At 37.9% G+C, this 19,686-nt stretch overlaps 1 protein-coding gene across 3 annotated transcripts in view; it reads right to left on the bottom strand.

The window, feature by feature from the left end:
* The window catches only part of NCK2 (NCK adaptor protein 2), an 86,177-nt gene that overhangs the window by 44,690 nt on the left and 21,801 nt on the right, over positions 1–19,686 (bottom strand). For all 3 annotated transcript variants that reach the window (XM_082278174.1, XM_082278173.1, XM_082278175.1), the window contains one exon: positions 9,410–9,481. The gene's annotated coding sequence lies outside the window, so the exon portion shown is untranslated. The remainder of the gene's footprint in view (positions 1–9,409; positions 9,482–19,686) is intronic.

Raw genomic sequence — 19,686 nt, 5'->3', positions numbered from 1 at the left:
TATTTATCCAATATGAAAAGGTGCATGTAGCAGTGGGGAAGAAAAAAAGAAAAAGATAAATCTCAATTTAAATCTCAAGGCAAAGTTCCAAAGTTTTCTACCTGAACTGGGGTTAATGAACACCTATTTCTCATATCTAGGAGAGTTTCTCAGGCACAAGGCTACTTTCTAGAAGCAGGGTCTTTGAATAGTACAAGTAAAAATAATCACCAGATGTAAGATACCATTCTTGATTCTGTACTTATGTATGTAATCAAACAGGCAGCTTGAAAGATGCACTGTTAGATTTCATTAAGAAACAGCTAACAGTATTAAATTTATTCCTGTGTAAATCTGTACACCTTCCTGAAACAGACTGGAACATGAGATAGTTACTCAGAAAGCTATGCTTTTAATTTCCTGATAGGACACGTATCCAGAGAAAGCACAATTTAAATAAAGAAACACTCTTGGATCTTGTACGAGATGCAAGTGAACGCTGCAGCTTCACAAGCCTCTTGTCAGTCATACTTACTGCTGTGCTAACCAAGAAAGTATAAGCCTAGGCAAGAAATAGCAATCCCAGTCTCCCCTTAAAATTATTTCTTCTTCTACCTAACAGCACTTCAGAGTTAATAGAGGAATCCTCTCCTACTGCTCCCAAAACACAAGTACAGAGGAAACACTATCCCTCACACTTTCCCAAACAAAACAGGTTTCAAAATTACTTGCCCTGTAACTCTTAAAGAATGCTTTAAATTTAAAACCAAGACTGCATTTTTGGTCTGGATTTTTGGCAGTGTTCATTTATTTCAATCAAATTATTTCTTACGTATCTTCCAGTTTAAATGAGGACCTCTTCCAAAAAATTGTACTGGTGAGTGTTCTGCTACAAAATTACAGCAGCTAGCTATTGGTAATTCCTCAGTCAATGGAGAGGGACACAAAGCCAAGAGAGAAACACCATTCATAGAAGAGGGAAGAGGATGAAAGGGGATTTTCTAAAACCATTCTGCCAGGAGTGCTCCAGAGAACACATGATTCTGTAAGCACATTAGGAAGATGCTCCTTATTCTGAACTCTTACGTTGCACTTCAGGTGCCAGCTGCTCTCAGATGGCTTACACAGACAATCTAAAAAGTTGTTCCACTGCTATTATCCCAGCACAATTTTCCACTGCACTAGATCTGCCTCTCAAAAGGATAAGCATCTGAAAGTAAACTTTTTTTGCAGGAATACCTGACTTTTTCCATAGAAACAGTTACCCAAAACCAAAATTAAGCAAATAGAACTGTCTACATTTCTAAGAGCAAAATATACATTCACGAGAAACCAACATTGCCTCATAATGCCAGACTCTCATCCTCCTTTATTCCTACTCTCACCTTCAGTGCTTGAACAAAATAGAGTACTTCCAAACACCTTTAAATATCCTATTATTTTTATCTTCTGTCAAATTTCTCCAAAGCTTACTTTTCCTGAATCAAACCTCCCTGCAATAACTTGGTTCAAAATTAAATATTTGGTTTTGGCTGCTACGCCACATTCCCTTTCATCCAGAAATGTTACGTACTCTTGCACTGATGACACATTCTATCCTCACGTGCTCACAGACACATTTTCTTTCTTACTCCTGCCAGATAACAATAAAATGCATTAAAAAAAATTAAAGGGAAATAATAGCAGCCAAATAACTTCCAAACATGGAGAGAGATTGTGAGGATTAGCATCTGTACAAGAACAAAGATTAAATAAAGGAAAAAACAGGTTCAAAACCACAGGTCTGAAATGTGGAACTTTAACTACAGAGTTTGTGTTCCTTCTAGATTAATACAAATTTAAAAATTTATATTGCTACTGATTTTCAATAAAAGTTATTATGCCATTGCTCTCATACACCAGTTCAGCTGGGAGCCATAAAAAATACTAACACTAAATACTACAAGATGCTGTCAAGTACTAAGCATTACTTGTAGTCAACATCCAAGAGCGACACACCGCAACCCTGTTAAAAGTAATTTTACAACAGAAGTAGACAATTTCTTCATTATCTAACTCAGACCTCACTCAAACAAGACAACAGTGTTACCACATCTGGATCAAGCCTGAAAGGCTTTCTGAAGAAAACTGATACACAAATACTGGGAGGTGCAGAGCAGTGTATTAAAGGAGCAGCAAGTTATAGTCCCATGACTAAACAGAAATAGGAGCAAGCATGTAAAAATTCACAAATCACCTCAAGGTAATAGAGGATAATATAGAAAACAAAGAAAATAGAGGGAAAAAAAGAATAGGGAAGTAGGAAGATATACTCATCCTCTCCTTCTCTGGACTCCAAGGAGAGCTTATGGAAGAGAGATCCCTTTTCCTTTCCTCTACCACAGAATTCCTGACTGTTTCAAGTGACTAATACCAAGCATTTTTATTTTATTGTTCTTTAGCTTCTTGCAAATTAAACTCTGAGGAACAGGTCTTGGTCTGAATTGTTATTTGATGCCTTGCTCCTGCTCCTCTAGTGTGTAACAAATACATTTAGGTTCAAAAAACTCCACCCTGAAATCAAGCTATAGTCTGTAAAGGTAAGCAGCACTATTTCATCAAATACTGCCCTCACATTTGTTTCTCTTATTTTCAAGAATTCTGCAGGATTCGTTAGGATACTGATTCGGGATGTGGAAATGCCAAAATGCCCAGCCACCACCTACAGGCCAGAATCTTTGGCTGACCAGTGACCTACTTTGTGCTGTCATTTTTCTCCCCTTCTCCTAAACCACAGACAGGAAGCAGGCTACAACAATCAGCAGGCTTCTGATCTCTCTGCCACCACTTTTTTCCTGAAGAATACAAAGCAGCAGCTGCTCTTCACACAATGGACATAAGCCCAGCACACAAATGGGACACCCCCATTTTGGCCACATAATGATGTGTGACCAGTCACATGGAGAAAGACTTCCAGCTCACAGCTCAAGACTTCCTGAAGTTTCAGTAATTTACTGCAGTCAGAAAGTATGTTACAGCAGCCATGCATCCAAAGAGTGCCTGAAGTGCAAGTCAGCAGCTGAGAATACTAGCTTCCATTAGCCCTTTGACAGTAAATTCAGATTCTACGGAGCACAATTGTCAAAGCCTTGCTTATGAGCTAGTTTCAAAACCAATTTTATAAACATACATACACACATGTTTTGTAGCTCTAGTCCAAACACGGAAGTAAACTCAAGGATGTCCTTTTGTTTTGAGATAAATGCTTTACATTACTATGCATCCAGATCTTCATAATCATAAACCAGCACTCTCTCTAGCAATAATGGAACACACCTTTCCAGAACCCATGCAAATCCAGGGCTGGCAGAAAATACAATTCAGTAATCTTCAGGGAGAACTAATACTCTGACTGTTTAATCTCGAAAAACAAATTCAGAGATCAAATATAAAGAGAAGTCTAACCCTCATTCAACAGCATTTTTGGGGCTGGTATGTGATAACCTGAGAACTAATGGTATGAGACAACTGAGCTTATCAGGGAATGCACTAGGAGCTATGGATTTTGGTGCAAGATAGAAAATTTAAAATCAACCTCTTGGGAAAATTTGGATCCCCCAACTACCTGCTGCTTCAGGGAAATAATCTCACTGACATCACCTGCTGTAGCTGCTTGCATGAGGCAGATTTCTAACTTGCATATAGGAACACATCTGTTGAGATGACGGTATTGCACATAAAAAAAAAAAAAAAAATCAGGCTACTGGTAAATTTTAAATATTAGTAGGAAGAGGTGGAACAAGCAGCCGCAAGGAAATGGTGTGCTACAAAAATTCAAGGACCCAAACTAGTGAGGAAAAAAACCAGTCTGGGTAGCAACAACAGTACCTGGAAGGATTACGCATACAGCTGCTGAATCAAAAAGCAGGAGAAGGGTCATTTAAAAGAAAGGTGGGGGGATAAAAGAAGGGATGGAGCAGGTAGAAGATAGGCTACACAGAGGCTCTATTGCAGCGAACAACTAAGAGCAGCTGACACAAACAACAGCCTTCAAAATAAGGGGGGATGAGAGCTGCAGGCGATGGCTGAAACAAAAGGGTGTGAAGAGATAGCAAAAAGGAAAGTGGGGTTTAAATCCACAAGACGGCAAGGAACCTGTGATGCCAAAATAAGGCTCTCAAACTTAAAATCACAGAAAGAAAAATAAACTGTAAAAGGTTTGCATCTGTATGCATGGTATTCTATGCTTTGTGTTGCTACTGGCTTAAAAAATAAACAACAGGACAAGCTCATTTTCTCAGTCCTTTCTGCTTAGTACAATAGGAGCTTTGTTACTACTGTGCGAACAGTAATTGTAATCCACAATTAATTAACCAAGTTATTAGAAACAGAATTCCACAAGAAATACACCACACTAATTTTTAAATATTTTTCTCTTCTGTGAAATTCACCAATTTCAGCATCTAGATAAGACACCAAACCATTCACCAGATACTAAACGAGATTAACTCTGTGTACAGTGTCTTCCCATTCAGTAAATGGCAGTAAATCAGCAAGCCCAACTCTTTTTTAATATCATAATACATTTGATGCAATACATACCATTTCAACAGGATGCCATATGGAATATGCTAAAAACACTACCAAAACTACACACATGTACTATTTAGGCTGTAGTTCTACTACACACTAACACGAACAGCGAATCATTTAAAGCTCCCTCAAAGCCTTCACACCAGAAGACTTGCCTTACAGCTATTGTCAAATGGACGAACAAGCCTTCAACTGATTTTCTTAAATGACCTATGCCAACACCAGATGCATGCCCACTCTGCAAAGCACCAGCTGAAGAAGTCAGCCCTGAACTAAAAAAGAGGCACAGCAGTCCAAGGAGAGGAGATCTCCTGTATGTGTCTGCCAGCAGATGCTCCTTTAGGGACAGTTAAATCTTGGAGTAGCTTGGTGGACTCAGCTGCTAATCTGCTTCCTCCTTCAGGAGGGTGTGGGGTCTCTGCCACTCCCCTACACCAGTACAGCTCAATCACACTACACAGTGCTGGGACAAGGACTGCCCCTGGTCCCTGCATCCCAAAAGCCTCAAGCTGACTTTCCCCAACATTTGGATCTATATACAAGACGCAAAGTCACAACCACTTTCAGCATCTAAGGACACACTCCCTGTGATGTAGTTTAACTGCATAAGCTACTTTGAAGTGTTTTTTCAAGATCATATTCTAAGCCACATCACTTCTCCATCAAAAGTACAGTGCATATTTAAATCATTTAACTGAAACTGGTGTAACACTGGGACATATTTATTTAGAAACTACAGCAACAGGGGCTCAATACCCTGTTCTGCCATTCCTCTGAACACTGGTCAAAACAATAAGGTTAGTCACTTTTTTTAATACTCAGTTCACTAATATACTTGGGCACAAGTTAGCTCACTCATATATAACTACTACATGTATATGTATATGTATGCATAACTTAATTATATTCATGAACAACATGCTGGATTCTTTTCAGCAGGCCAAGTGGTTTTGGCTCGGAAAAACTGACATGCTGGATGACAAGACAGAAGAAGTCCGTACTGGCTATCATACCACAAAACTACTTTCACCAGGAAAAACGTGGTTATTGTTGTATTTTTACTTAAGTTAATTTTCCTGCATTGATGAAAGCTGTACAGTGTTCTCTGATGAGGCATGCACATGGATTGCAGTTAAAGCACAATGCAAAGGCCATTTGTGGCCTGTAACAGGTACTGCTGGTACCCACAAACATGCGTTGCACCTGAAAGTATCAAAACTCGAAAAAATTAGACAACCGATTCTTAACTTTTATATTACTAGCAAATTTAAACACGCCTGTACTTCAAGCAAAGAACTACAATTACTACAAAGAGAAACAGAAAAAATGCAGTAAAGAAAAATCTAAAAACGAAAGTACTAAAATAATGTAATTCAGAGAAGATCAATTTATTCGGGGTGTGTACCTGTGGTTATGGAAGTGGAAGAGTGGGCTGAAAGTGTTCTTCCCCACTGTCCTCAATTACAGGTTATGAAGTATTATGACACTAGCATAACATAACAGGCAGTATTCTATAAATTCATTTATTATACTAAATGTCTAAGTATATTTAAGTAACACTGAAGTTACATTCAAAGTCTTAAAATCACGTCGGGCACCTGAGATAATTAGCGTAATTACAGAAATATTTTTTTTAAGGGAAAGGAATCCAGACATCCACTCAGCACATACCTTTCATTCTCTTCATAACTGTCAGAATCAAAGCTCTCATAACTAACTCATATGAAACACTGAGAATAGGTATCATTTTCCTTGGGTTAAAAAAATCTCAAAAAAGCCAACAACTACAAACATACTGAATCACAGAAAAATACCAAGAAATATTCTGCTACAGCATCACAAACAGTTCCATCAAGTTGAAATGTCTAGGGTGCTTTTTGCTCTTGAACAGAGGAGGAGGATCAGTCTGTCAGAAGCTGTGTACAGGTCCCCAGTCTCACAATATGAGGAGCTCATCTCTGTCATGGTTGTTCTGAGAATCTTTACAGACAAGGATTTCTGTTGTACGCTGTGGTACTGTAGCCTTTGACAGATCTGCTGAGTACTAACACATCGATAACTTTGCTCATACTGGTTTGCTTCTGATCTCATCAAACAATCTCCCTCCCGTGTATAGGGGTAACCTAAAAAACCAATCACTCCATACAAGTGTATCAAGTTTCAAAAAACTACAGAACATTTCCCAAGAGATTTTAATCTAAAATACAAAATGTTCAATGCACATATCAACATTGCAACCACTTTGAAAATATTTTATTGTGAAAATACGAGATCTTGGTTTTGATTCAATTACTGCAAGTGAATGAGGGACAAGCTCAAAAGTACAGAATACCACTACATAAAATATGATGTTAGAGGAGAGGGAGAGAGAGGGGGAGAGGAGAACAAACAACTGAAAAACTCCAGCTTGCCCAGCTACGTAAAAGAAGACCTGGCGGATCTTGATGACCACAACAAAAGCCTGAAAGGATACATGACTGCCTGCAGTTTAGTGAAGTTTAAGGACTTTGAGTGTAATTTCTGAATATTTACATTGTTGCCATTTCATTTCCTTTTCAAAGGGCAAAAGGGTTACAATGTTCTGGTTCAACAAGCATTACAAATGTAGGCTTTAGTGAAGTGAACCTACATCTACGCATTCATTTCCTTTTGGGAACAGCATTAGAATGCTCCAGGTTTTGCAGACTCACATATTTACCAAGCTGAATACAGTCCATCAGAAACAAGCACACAAAGGATGGAAAAAAACATAAAATATTAATACAGTTAGATTTAATTCTGTTACTGAAATTGAGTGTGGCCTAATTGTACACAGCAAATACGCTGGGTACTCATCTTCAATAAAAAAGGGAAAGAAAAAAGATACAAAAAGAGACTCCTTACACCCCCCCACCAACTGACATGTCCAGATAGTTCTTCCTCACCTCCTTTTAGTGAGCTGTTATCTACTTACTGCCTTTTGCTGAAATACATAAAACCTTCACCTGATGTAAAGAACTCTACTTTAGGCCTGCATGGTTACCCTCCACATTTATCGGATTAAAGAGTCACAAAAAAAAAATTACCCAATAAGCCAAATATCACAGCAACTAGCTCGAGAAATAAAGATGACTAAGTACATAACCAGGATCTCAGACACCTATTTCCTTTAACTGAGCAGTGGACTATTTTAAAAATTATTTTCACTGAACATTTAACTTAAAACTATTATAAAAAAGAACAAGAAAGATTCCAAAGATAAAACTCTAATGTGTTTTATATTACACACTTGAAATAAATCATAATTTGGCCCATAGTTAGTAAAATACAGGCTTAATTTTGAGTAGAAATTATCATAGAAAAATAATTTTACAATGACTAAGTCAACAGCTTGATTAATCATTTAGGATTGTGTACTTTATTTTCACATTAACAGCTCTTTCAAGAATATTTTAATTTTGCTACATTACGTCATAGAAAAAGTATTAAAGAAAACTTACTGCAATTTCTACTCCAGAAAATTAGTACAAAAGGTTTCTCACTATTAGTCTTTAAACACCTAAGTTGTCAAGGTTACACTCTGATCTGTTAGAAAGGCCAGGATTATAAATTTTTTTCAGTACATTTAAAAACAAATGTCAGATAATTTGAAAACATAGAGCAAAAGCCCCCTACCTCAGTATTACTTTAGAATTTCCTTTCCAATTTAAAGGAAAATCAATCATTTGCAAAAACATATGGAGACACTATAGTTAAGACTGGATTGCATTTTTCATTCTAACTGGTTCACCTTCACTTTATTGAATAAATACGTCTAATTTCAATGGCTCATAACACTTCATTGAACAAGTATTTAACAGAACTCACAGCAAATATCAAGGCACACAACAACTTAATATATTGCTTTCCATTTGAATGTTCCAAAATGTCAATAACTGGACTTCATAACTTCCCTCTGAAGAAGGTAAAATTACTTTTATTTTATAAACAGAGAATTTGAGTAAGAAATAATAAATCCACCTGATAACGTACTGAATTAAGCCAAGATTCCAAGTTTTCTGTTTCATGCTGCAGCTACTACAATGCTGAATGTTTATTCAGTGTACTGCCATTTTGATTTTATTTTTTGGTACAGTTGTAATGAGGTGTCATTTATTAAAGGTTTCTGTTATTAAATTCCTAATAAGCCACAGAGATCAACTACAGCTACGACAAACTGACAACAGGGTACACAAATTAACAGAAAGAAGTTAGCCAAACTCTACCACAAAAAGAATTCTACAGAAACATCAGCTTCATTAGATTATTTCAGGTCTTCAGAGTCAGGCTAGGAAGATGCTCTCTATACATTGAATGCAATTCTCTTCTGCTCTCACAGAAAACACAAAAACCTTCTTTCCACTCAATACTTTCAGTACTCAACACTTTCAAAGCTATTACTTAGTTTTCAGAATGCAGCCAAAGAATAACACTAAGCCTGCCCCACCATGGTGTATGGATGACTGCTTCTCCTCCATACTTCCCACACCATCATGTTGTGCTTTCAGGCAGCACCTTCAGGGGAAAACATCCCAAGTCAAAGCAGTAGGTAGCAGGAGACAGGGGCCATGAAAGAGTGGAAGCAATACCTACTGCTTCATTCACAGTCTGAGACTACCATTTTTTCTTGGTTTTTTTTTCTGAAAGCAAGAGCTAGAACTCATTTGCCCCAGATCACTGACAGAAAAAGACTTACTATTTAATCATTCATGCAGCAGTTAAAAAAAAAAAATTAAAATTACAACTACACTGCTATTACATAAAGCTAAAACCAAGCAATACATCCAGTTCACTTGTTATCTTTAGTTACAAAAATAACCACTGAACTTGAACCACTCACCTTTGACACACTGTTAAAAGGATCCAGGCAGTGAAAGGCAGGACTCTCCAACAAAGTTATATACACCACCACCTGAAACAACAAACATATATTTTAGTTCTAGCACTAAACTTAGAACACTTCTACTAGGTAATTTAGCTTTCATGCTGCCAAAACCTCCTGTGAGATGCTGAGGAGCAGGCAGAATGGCTTGAACTTGATCCACCTGTTTAGCAAAAACAGACCCCATCTTCATATTTAACTTCTCTCAATGAATACAAGGTAATTTTAATCACGAACAATCCAGACCATGTACAATGTTAAGCCTACATAATACAGAGAAAAATCAGTCAAGAAATGGAATTAAAAATTCAGCCTAGTTTTAGAAAGATTATCTTTTACAAAGCACCATTATTTACCGTTTCCTTCACTCCTGTATTGGTTTAACTTGACTGTATTTTCTAAGAAAAAGAAAATGCCTCTACATGTGGAAAAGAGGTACAGCAACAAAAGGACCGCCAGGAGTTTTGTGGGGTAGGGAAGTATTTCCATCCAGAAGGCACTCACACACACACAGATGAGTAATTCAGCTGTATTACTACCACATGTGGCCTGGGGCCTTCTGGCACAAGAGATGGTGGCCCAACGAGAGAGCTCTGACAGAGGTGGTGAAGCTGGTCATATGGTCAGAGAACTACATTCAGGGAAATTCTGGCTAGATGTAAAGAAGGCACAAGGGTGGTTAAGCACAGCCACATATCCTCTGAGAAAGTAATGGGCCTTCTTCCTGGAAGAGTCTCAAATTCTACTGAACATGGATGGCCCCAGGTGCAGCCTCAGCCCTGACAGGACGTGGATGGCTTGGCCAGAGGTCCCTCCTGGCCTCCATTGTTCAGTTAAGTCTTTCTAGACACAAAAGTAACTGTTCAGAAGAGAGGTCAGAGTATTTAAACCATTCTTTCTGTTTTTTTAATGACCCTTTAACTCCATAGGATGTCTGACAAACTCAGGTAGTGTAAACCCAATAAGATCCAATTCAAAAAGAAGAAAAAAATTCTCAGCAACTTCTTGTGCTGCAGCCTCTACCTCATAAGAACGAGGTGTTAAAACTCCTACACAACCCCAGGCCACTCATGCACAAATGTTTCTGTTCAAAGTCTTTCCTGAACAGATTCCAATCAGTTGTGACTCTACAAAAGCATCCTAGGAAGATATTAACTTCAAAGGAGCAAGTCACCCAGTGATCCCATGCACGATAATGAAGTGAGGCAAGAATAAAAAGTATTGACAAAGGTGTTACAAATACCTTACACAAATGTTTCAAAGTGAGATTTACTCTCACACTCATTAATAGGTGGAGTAACAGAACTACTAAAGTCACAGTTTGACAAACACTTAAGCCTAAACATATTGCTAGGGGGTAAAGAACAAGAGACTCCCTGACCCTCTGCTCCTGGAAGCTCACCCCTTGGTCCCCAGCAGCTGCAAGGGGAGACAAACTGTTGCCACCCCTCCTGAAAAACACACAAGATTAAAAAAATAAATAATGGAGGATAGCAAATCATGAGGAAATATTATTCCAACAGAAGAGCCTCCTGATCCAACTCACCAACTGAATGAAGATTTGCCTGTGGCAACAGAAAGCAGACGGGACTGGAGAGTGACCAATCCCTTCTCCTCTGCCAGGTGGTGGCAAGAATAGCTGCTGCCCCACCTGGGTTTTCAGCTTTCTGCAGACACAGACTACAGGCAACCACACTTTGCTATATCAATTTTTCTAACCAATTATAGACCTTAACTCTGTTCCCACTGAAAACTGCTCTATTGAAATTGTAGGACAGATATCAAGTAAATGAGAGAGATACTTTAATAAATGAAGCAACATTAAAACCCTGAGGCAGAGCAGATCTATTTTCCTGCTAGCTGAATGTTTTGTAGTATGTGTTTTTCTCCTGTCAATAACACAAGGACATTTTTAATATTAAGAGGTAAAAATGAGAAAATAAAAGTCTCCTCATTTTTTTGGTACAAGATCTTCTGAATAGTACTATCTTTCCTTGTCCTACCTCACAAATCATCTACTGCCCATTACCATCTACCACTGAAGCGCTGTAGCAAGCCTCTGATTTTGTCTGGGGGTTTTTGGTTTGTACCTTAAAGAAAAACACAATACCTCCCTCAATTATTGCTTCCACCTTCACAAATGCACACCTGCATATGGAACATGTGTTCAAAAGTGAGCTGAAAAACAGTACTGTTCATTATCAATATCTAAAAAACTAGCCCTGTATATATTAGTTAAATGGAGAAGTACAGTTGGGAAAGAGTCCACATTTCATCTAAACGCATAAGAAAAGAATGAGTCAAGTGTTTATCTCAACATAACAATGCTGACTTCCTTCTGTAGAGCAAGAATGGTTTTATTTTGGCAGCTTAATTAACACACATTGAAAGTAGCTCAGAATGTTAATGGTAATAGTGCAAATAGTCAAAGGAAGAAGATGCACAAAAAACCATCATTCCCTAACAACATTTAGATTGAAATAAAATTATGTTAATCTAACAGACACACAAGTACAAGATGCAAACTGGTCTCTACCCTCCTTGGGTTCAATCCTGTTGTATTGTGACCTCATTTTCTATTTTTCTCATGATAAAAATCTTCACTTGGCTTTGGAAGAGCCAGAGGAAGTTTTCTGCTACAAGTCACATTAACAGTCACTTCCCCAGGGGAGTAGCCAATTTCCATCACACACCCCCACAGTCCAAAGCTTTGCCCAAAACACTGTGATTTGCCAAGTGACACAAACTCAGAATGGAAACTCAGACTTCAAATACCTCACTTCTATCTAAAATGTGTTCCTTGAAACAATCTTTCAGTTACAGAAGTTCAGGACCTTTCTTCTCAAAGGTCAATAAATTGTAAAAGCAGTTAGGGTTTGGGACTATCTGCCCCAGGCAGAGTTTGCACCACACATGGAGTTTTCTGGTTCTCCTGCTATGTTCTACCAGCCAGGACTAGAGAGATATATTTGATAGAGCAGCCATTCTGGGGAACAAATTGTTAAACTCTAAGAGTACAAGATCATCTCCAACCACCTTCAAAAGCCTTGCAGCACACAGGACTTAGTGTTCACCCAAAAGACAAACTGGTGCAACACTGGAAAACTTGGGAAATCAAGTCAACAGCTTTTTTTTGGAAGGCAGCAAAGCAAATGGAGGCACAGAGGTGGACAGTCTCATCCCATGGTATCCCCAGTGCCGCCCATCACTTCTGTACATTTAGCATGATGTCCATTTGCCATACCTCACTCAATGCATCTGCTACTGGAGTAATGCCAGCCCTGCCCCATGTAAAATGCCACACCACCTTACCACTCATGACTCTCCTCATATCCTACATTTCCCTTGAGGCCCAAAGCAGAGGAACAGAAGACTATGACAAAGAATAGGAATGGCAAAGTATAGGAATTGGATGAAGACGTGATTACAAACGCATAAGACAAAAAGACAAATTTATCCACTTTTCAATAGCAACTTTAGTCACTCATTTGCTTTCTAAACCAAGGTCTTCCAAACACAAGGACTATAAAAGTTCCACTGTAAAAAGCTCCTGTCAACAGTCAGAAATAAAAGTTCGAACTTGATGCTTGCAAACGAGCACCAGAAGGTAAATATCAGTAACATCTAATATAATAAGCACCTTATTAAAAAGGTTACTACCTCACAGAATAAATTAGTGGTCTTGTAATGATTACATTACAAGTAACATCCACAGTTATTAACCACCTCATCTTTCACTAATAGCTCTAATGTGCCCCATTTTCTTCATCTCCATGGCTAAAATCCAGATTCAGCCTTACAGCAACAATTTCAACGACAATTCTCTCAGGCTCTCTTCCCAATATCCAGCCACCTCCCATTTAAATTCTGACATGAAATAGCTAAAATAATCTCTTTGATACTTAATATGCTAATACACAAGAATGATCTGACCATAAACCTGTACTGCACAGAGTGGGAATTTTAACTCCAATTGACGTATTACTGCTGACCTTCTGAAGAACAAATGAAAAGCATCACATTAATACAAATTCTCCTGTGGAGAAGATCAAGTTGGCAATCTGCCAGTTCATTATACCATCTAGCTTCACTCCAACATTAAATATTGCCTTCCTTTGTAATTGACTCAAATACACTGGAGCAATTGCAGGTAACCACTTTGGGCTATTAAAGTATTCCATTAAGACTTCTACATTAGGCAGATATTTCAAAAGAAGTTACATTAAAATAGGCAATGTTCAAAATATTTTAACTATGCAGACAATTGGGCAAGCACAATCTAGTTCCATGGAGCAGCAGACAGATCAACCTAAGCACTCAAAAGCCCAATGCCTGAATTTGCTTAAAGGGAAAAGAAACCCGACAAGTTTTTTAATACTCTAGTATATGCTTAGTATTTTAAACCACCTAGTCATATAAATCCTCTCAAAACTCACTTAATATTACCTTCTTCTACAGCTAAGAAAATGGTTATGTTAAAATAGTAACACACTTTCAGAGTCAGTAAGAAACACAGGGAGAAAAGAATAAGGGAAACTGGATTTATATCATATTTAAGGTTTCAAAAAGGCAGCAAATTACAATGCTGCATTACAACGTGCATAACATTTTAAAAACAAACAAAAAAGTTAAAATCCTGTCATGCTATATAGTCTATACAACTAAGCTTTTCTTCTCTTAATATTGTGGTTCCCTAACAGTGAGAAAGCAAGTGAAATGAGGCACAAGAATAGGTTCACTGCCTTGCATGCAGGAAAGACTGTGAGATCCTTAAAACACTGGGAAAGATTTGTGCTCATATGCCAGCTATAAAAATGGGACTAGCCCTTGAAGCAAAGACAAATTACTGTGTTTAAATGGGCTTTTTTAAGCAGTCCAGGTTTGGAACCATCACCAGAGGCTGTTCAGGTTATCCCAAGAAATTCATGTCTCTATTGAACAGCACACAGGCAGGAGGTTGTGCATCTTCTCTGTGCTCCTGTCTGGATGCAAGAGCTGTCGTGCACCTCTGGCCATGCTGTCTGTATCAAATAGGAAGCACTTAGACACGTATCCTTGGTCCTTCAAACAACTCTTTTTTTTTTTAAAACAAACATATACTTGGGGAGAATAGGAAAAGAAATGCAGCTAGAAAAAAATGCATGGCTCACACTTTAATCACACACAATTAAAGAATCTATGCTGACTTGTATTCTCATTTATCTCCTGTAGTCAAATGCATACGCTCTGCAGACAGGTGTATACATGATATGCTTTCAAAAAACAAGGATATTTTTTACATCTATTTGCACAACCACCAACTCCTGATCTACTCATGACACACAAGTAGTTGGCTGTTTAAATAATACCAGTATTTAAAAGAAATATTGTCTTTCAAAACCTAACTGCCATTGCAAGCTTCCTATGTATTGTATGTATATCCTCTAATCACTTGCATGACTAGCAAATTTTTAAACTGGAAAGAAAGGAGGAGGGTTACATCTGTTAGTGGCTGACTCTGCTAAGAATTCTACAACATATAGTGTACAAATTTACATTATTTTAAGAGAAATCATACGCTTTTTACATTCTCTAGCTCTCCACCAAAAGTCTAAGCTGTAAAAAACCCCTAATAACAAATTACTACCTAAACTCATTGTAATATGCAATTTTTAAAATTCCTGGATTAAGCAGGATTTTCCATCTTGATACTTGCTGATATTGATCTAATTCATATTTGATTATGCTGAGCTGCACACGTCCATGGCAGCCCCTGCATGAGAAAAAGAAAAAAAAAAAACCAAACATAAAGCACAGTGGAAAAATCATGAATGGGTGGCCAGAAAGCTTCCCTGACAGGAAGGCTATGAACTCTTTGAGAAGACATGCACTATTGCAGTCTCAAAACCAAAACCAAGTAACACCCATGACCAAAACCCCACACATCTGTTGTTCAGACCAATAATCAAGCACCAAAATAAGTGCAAGCTGCGACCAGTCACTCTGCAAGCTGAAGGGAGCTCACAACAAATGTGCTGTGCCACCATCATAGCTCCAGTTTCTTTAAGCATTCCTATTCAAGAACTATCAGTGAAAGGTGAAGTATTCAAACTCCATTTTATATCAATTCCCCTATTTTTTTTCTTTTTTATTTGCAATAAGGAAACAGAGCTCACAACCTCTATGGTTTTCTTTCTTTAGGGGTTTACAAGCTGGATCTGTAAGTATACGGATAAATACCCCTAAAGTCTACACATGAGAAGCAACAAAGGTCATGATTCATGCTTAGGACAGCTCTAACCACTTCAAGAACCCCTACAAATGTACACTGAAAGACCTGCATTAGCAATTATAACTGCCAATAGATAAGCAGAAACTGAACTATATGTACCAAAGCTGTTCTTAAACTTTGTCTCACAGCATCTCTAAGGAAAGGACAGGATTAGACTTCAGCCTAAGTGAGCTTCTCCGGCCATGGTTTGAGCATGAGATAATTAATTATTTTGGTTTCCTTAATAGGATGCTTTATTATTCAAATTACAGACATCATTTTTAGAAACATCTTAGCATCTACAGTCAGTAAAAATTTCATAAACTAGTACTTTGTATATACAGTTTAATAATTGGTTGCATTTGAGCTTCAGCCTTTTTCTGATCAATAATTTAATGCTCTGTAAAAACTGTACAATGACAGTCTTTTCCATTAGATATACAATCCTCTCAGAATCTTTGAGGATGACCTCAGTGGTTAGCAACTTACCAGCCCCAAGCAACTCCTTCACTAATCTATTTTTCCTATTGCATCTTTATGTAAAACATTGTAATTGCAGACATATATGACCCACTGAATTATACCAGTTCTTCCAAACCTTTCTACTAGAGTCAGAGCTTTTAATTCAATACTTGTGGATTTCAGGACTGTGAAAGATGACTACAAATAGCATATTATACTAATCTAGTAATCTGTACATGTAGATTACTGAAAATTAACACCTCCACTGGAAAAAGACATTCACAGATGCCTTTTGGAGAACTGAAAACCACATATTCTGATGAATTAGCTACCACAGAAGGATGTAACATTAACTCAGTATCAGAGAAACACCAGGCAGAGACAACTGGTTACCTCTCATGGCTAAAAAGACTAACATTTAAAATAGGCAAATAAATCTCACAGTTACACAGTTTGAGAAGATTGGAAGGGTGAGATATAACAGAAAACGGACTGTACCAGGGGCTACAGAGTCAAGTAAGGCATACTTAGCCTTCTGGCAATTCAAAGTTAAAGGCTAACTGAAATCCTTATTAGAGCTTCTGTTCTGGTAATTTATTCATTCTTTCTTAGTCTGAAGAAATTTTTTCCTATGTGTACATTCAACACAGCACTGTCTGAATTTAAAACAATATTGCCACTACTGTCTCGGTGCTAAAGTATATGGCAATGGTGATTTTAAGAGGGATGGGTCAAGGTCAGTGTTTGCCTTAGAAGCCACCAGGCAGATACAGAGAACTAGAAGAAAAGCACAGAGCAGTTTGTGACTGTTATCTTCAAGGAAACCACTGTCAGAAACTTCTTTGTAACTCAAACTGCAAGGTGGCATGGGGATAATTTACACTGACAGAACAAGGCCTGGTTTGGGCACTCCACAGCAAAAGCTGCCATCACCAACAGCTGCTGCCATCACTCCCACAGCTGAGCCTGTTTGCTGAGGGTGTCTGGGTTTTACCCTTCCTCCAGATGCTCAGCCACCAGATGTAATGATGCTCTAGGCATTACTGTCCAAGTAGAATATCTGACACCAAATATTTTGCAAGTTCTGCCCTATACTGTTTAGGCAAGCTGCATCTGAAATACTGCCAGCATGAACGAGCCACTTGACTTGGACAGGACAGCAGAAAAGTCCAGGCATCCTGGCCCCCAGGTGAAATGAATAATGACTCCAGCTCAGGGAGCAAGTTGAAGAAACCTCTCTAAACCATAACCATCAGAAAGAGCAGATATCTACTGTTTACTGAAACTCAGTATTTCATTTACAATGCCAAAAAGCACAGGGCTGAAGAACTCACATAAACAGACACTAACCTAGCATGCAATAGTACAATTGAGGCAGGCTCAACACAAAATCCCTTACTGAAACCAGAATAGGCTCAAATAATATCTGGTGTTAGTACTCAGTAATGCACTGATGAAAGCTATCTTCCTTGGAAGGAGTAAGATATTTTTGTCACAGTCTATTTGTATGTCAAAGGCTGTGAAAAACTGATATTTCACATTTAAAGTCTTTCTGAGTCCCCACTGATGATGCAATTGACAAAAAACAAGGTTCAAGTTGCAACAACCTGCATAAGGTTCAAGTACAAAACTACCAAAACTAGAGGTTCACATATAAGAGCCAAAGGGAAGCAGAAGACAAACACATGAAACTTTGAAGTGTTTTTATCACTTACACAACTTGGTAGGTGGTACAGTGACCATCCTCTTTCAGCGTGGCAGAACAGCAGCCTCCAAATTCACCACCTTCAATGTGCAAGACAAAGATCCTTAGATCCATGTTGCCTTTTGGAAATAATGGCTGAGTTGCTAAGACCGCTAGTTTCCAAGAACACAGTCCCCCAAAAAACCTGTTTTACTTCCAAGTTAACCATCAGAAAAGCAGTTGAAGCAGATTCTGCCTGAACCACACAGAAACTTTGCTTTAGGTTGGCAACAAGAGAAATGTTAACACAGCTTTGGTTCCATCACAGCACACAGCAGCTCTAGCCACAGGCTCTGCTGTTACTGGTGTTTGGAAGATAACTAGGTATTCCAGAATCTCATCATACTCAAAATTTGGCAACAGCCTACCTTCTGAGGTTTTTAGCGCTGATTTTCTCTCATGTCTTGTACATGTTTGATGGTGTCTTATTCTACTCATTTTAATCACAGCAATTCAGTGGCAGACTACGAACGAAAATGCAATAGAAACATTGCAGGCCCTGTAACAATAGTCAAAACAAAGATTTCCTACAGCAGCTGTCAAATTAATGACATCTCCAAAGCTATCTAAATACAGTATCTGGGCAGAAATCCAATTATGTCAATTCTGTCTGAATACCCCAAAAGAGCGTCCTACTGGGGTTAGAAGTGGAAATAATTTTAAGTGCAGATTAGCTTCATAAGCAGCTCCACTCCTGAAACCAGAACAAGGGAACAAAAACCTGAAGGCATGACATTTATCTGGATGCAAGGGAGAGGGGAAAAAGAACTGTTAGACATCTGGCTAAAGGTCAAAGCCAATTACCTTGTCCAAATTTGCCCCCCAAGATAATAGCTTCCAGGTCCACTTCTTTGAAAAAAGACATACTGACTCAAGTCATTACAAAGATTTCTGCTTACCTCTTCATTCTCAACTACCATTTTGGTTTTCCCAAAATTTCTTTCTCCCGACAAAACACTAACAGCAGTAGTACAACATGCCAACTTCCCAGAAGCACAAAATAAATTTATATGAAGTTTACATAAAAGAAAATAATATTCCCCCTCATTTTGACAAATGGTATTCGTTGACAAATGTATTTTAAGAGTATGATTTCTTGCTGCTTCCCTTAAACCATTTTAACTGTTGATTTTCCTTTTTCCTTGGAAGTGTCTCTGTTACTGTTTAATTATGTGGCAAATTCAGCTTGCTGAACCCTGCAACAGGATTCTGTTTATTCGTTGTTTTAAAACATATAAGGATCAAAGAAAAAGGGAAACAGTATTTTAATTCAACAAAGAAAAAAATCTAAGGAATTTTTTTTCTTTCTTGGCAGACACATTAAAATATAAGTTTACCTCTTTTTAAAATGAAACTATTCAAGAAACTGCTGTGAAACTAAAGAAAAAAACTGTACATGCCAAATGACTAGAGCAATATATGTTGGTTAGTAAATACATTCCACCGAGAATCCCTTATCTCTATTATGAATAGATGAATGATGATTAAAAATAGCAGACTGGTTTAGACAAAGTTTCTAACCCTGATCTGTCCAGAACACTTTCAACGGTAAGGATATAACTCACTTTATATATATTGCAAGTGCTTCTGGTATCAAGACAGTATAAAATTCAGGAAAGAGTAAAGCATTCATTATTAATGTGGTTAAATTTAGAACTGCATATTCCAAGCCTGTGCTTCTTACACCAAGACTCACACAATTAGAGTTGGGTATTTTTTGTTTCTGTTTGATTGATTTTTTCCTGAATACAGTCATTAGTGATACTCAGAAAAGTCTGA

This window comes from Coloeus monedula, assembly GCF_965178545.1.
Source record: "Coloeus monedula genome assembly, chromosome: 3".
NCBI lineage: Eukaryota > Metazoa > Chordata > Aves > Passeriformes > Corvidae > Coloeus > Coloeus monedula.
The sequence above is the reverse complement of the archived record's forward strand: the minus strand, read 5'-3'. Positions and strand labels throughout refer to the sequence as shown.